The sequence below is a fragment of the Mastomys coucha genome, unplaced genomic scaffold, assembly GCF_008632895.1.
Source record: "Mastomys coucha isolate ucsf_1 unplaced genomic scaffold, UCSF_Mcou_1 pScaffold21, whole genome shotgun sequence".
Lineage (NCBI taxonomy): Eukaryota > Metazoa > Chordata > Mammalia > Rodentia > Muridae > Mastomys > Mastomys coucha.
In genome coordinates this window covers 100,452,414-100,454,758 of record NW_022196904.1, presented here as the reverse complement: position 1 = coordinate 100,454,758, position 2,345 = coordinate 100,452,414, and the positions used below count along the sequence as shown (strand labels likewise).

The 2,345-nt window shown below is 46.4% G+C and overlaps 1 protein-coding gene across 2 annotated transcripts in view; it reads left to right on the top strand.

Moving 5' to 3' along the window:
* Galnt18 (polypeptide N-acetylgalactosaminyltransferase 18) overlaps window positions 1–2,345 on the top strand; it is a 305,010-nt gene that overhangs the window by 161,282 nt on the left and 141,383 nt on the right. The window lies entirely within an intron of this gene.

Here is a 2,345-nt window from a genome sequence, read left to right as displayed (position 1 = left end):
GTGTGTGTGTGTGTGTGAATGTATGTGTGTGCATATAAAGATGATTTGTAAAGTTGTGTGTGCACATGCATGCACATGGACATACGTAAGAATGTATATATGGCTAAATAGGAAGGTCATAGGTCAACCTTAGGCATTATTCCTTGGGTTCTTCCTTCATTGTTTTGAGACAGGGACACAGCCTTGTTTATGGGCTAGGAGGCAAGGGTAACTGGCAAGCAAGCCCCAAGAATCCTCCTGCCTCTGTTCTATAGGGTCTGAGGAGGATACACATGTGCAATGCTCTGCCTGGCTTCCGTATGTGGAAGCTGAAGATCAAACATGGATGCTCACATTTATGGCAAACCCCTTATTGACTGCGCCATCTCCTCTGTCCTCATGATCTTATCATGTAATTTACAACAGTGGAGAGAGCCTGCCTTCCAGATAGTAAGCTAGGAAAAACCACAGTTGTTTCATGGTGACATGTCCTATGGAGAAGAGAAAGAAGAGGGGCAGGGAGAGAGGGACTTCACTCTGGGCAAGAATGAAGCCTGAGCTTCCAGAGATGGATAACTAGTCCAACTGAACTTTGACCCACATCTGGGTGCCACATCCTGGCTACAGTGCAGCCCCCAGCTATGTTTGGTTTGACTCTATATAGTGCTCCTTAAAGCTGACCCACAGCCCCTCACCTTCTCCTAAGAGAAGCATTGTTCTTGCTGTCCTTCCTGGAGGGATTTGCTAGAGGAGGGGTCTCTAGGGGACCCTGGATGGGCAGCATCCTGCACTTTCTCCAGGACATCATCATAAGAAAAGACTCATCCCTCTCCACTGGGCTTTACAGTTTGTGGACCTCACACACCTACCATGGAAGGCAAGGTCATTTCTAATGACAGAGAAGCCAAGTCACCAACAGAAGCAGTGAGCACTGGACTTCTCTCCCCAGAGAGGGTCTATGCAGGTTCATTTAGCATTGGAGAGCCAAGACCAAGACAGACAAGTTATTGGTGGACCACTGAGTGAGTCTAAGAAGAGCTTAAGGGGAACAAGGCTGCCACCAATTGGTGCTAGAAGCATCCTTCTAGCAGCTCCACTCTCTATCAGTCTACACTGGCAAGCATTTTAAGTGCATCACACTCATTTGGAGGAAATGGTTTGGTGCTGGTTACCTGAGATCTGGACTCCTACAACCCCTTGCTGGAGGAAGCTTGGTTACTGAGTCTCAACTGCAGAGAGGAGGTGACTGAAGCACAGAGAGACTTCAAGAGCTGCCCAATGTCCTTAAGGTCAGAGCTGGAGAGGGAAGCTGAGCGATCTGGCAATAGAAATTGATCAAGGAACTGTTGTGTTACACTGCTTTAAGGTGGCAATTGTGTCACTGTTTTGGGACTAGAAGAACTGCCTGCCACAGCACTAAGCATTGGCTAGCCAGCTTTAGAGAGGACAAGGCCTGCATCTATATTTTGGAAAAACTGAGTGAACAACAACTATTACCAATGCTCAGATGTACTGGCTATAGCACCTACCTCCAAAGAGACTTCACATGCGGTATACATCCCTGGTCCTGCCTCTCCCTTGCATTGCTTCTGGCTGATCCCTCGGGGATAAAAGATATAAGGCAGCCCTTATCATCTGCCTGTGTTCAGAACAAAGTATAATCAAGATGAAAAGAGTCCATTCTGTTGGTCCCTAGGTTCCACGAATTTCTTCATTCAATGAACATTTATTGAGCATGGAGTTTCTACTAGACACTATAAATCAGAAGACAGGCTAAGCTCCTGGAGCACTCTGAAGTGGGAGACCAGACAAGAGCCAGTACAGGGCAAAGTGGATTGCTGGAGAACTTGCTGAGGATTTTCTAGTGCCCTTGGGAAAGAACCATTCTGATGGTTTCTTGAACAGCTCATGGAAGCCTTGCCTTTTATTTGGCCTCTATGGCAAGGAGGTGGCCAGGCAAGTGACATCTACAGGGAGACTCCATTCACTACCTCTAATGTCTCCTGGAAGGAAGGAAAGACAAAAAGACAAAGGGCAGAGGCTTCCTCTACCTCCATTGCCAAGAGAGACTTTCTTTCACAATATCCTCAGGAGAAATCAAACTTACATCAGACTCTTAAGGAATTTAGCAAGACAGTGGGCCACTAAAGAAGACAGCATATTACTAAAGGGTACCACTGTGAGGTTTGAGGTCTGGGCAATGGCTTCTCTGGGTGGGAAAGAGCTGGTGGCTCAGAAGGGAAGACACCTCATTCCTGATTAGCTGGTTCCTCATTGGCATTGACCAGTGTACTAACTGTAAGGTCTTCAATATGGGCCCTCTTCTGTCTCTAAAGTCTAAACTTTTCATTTTTTTTTTTTTTTTT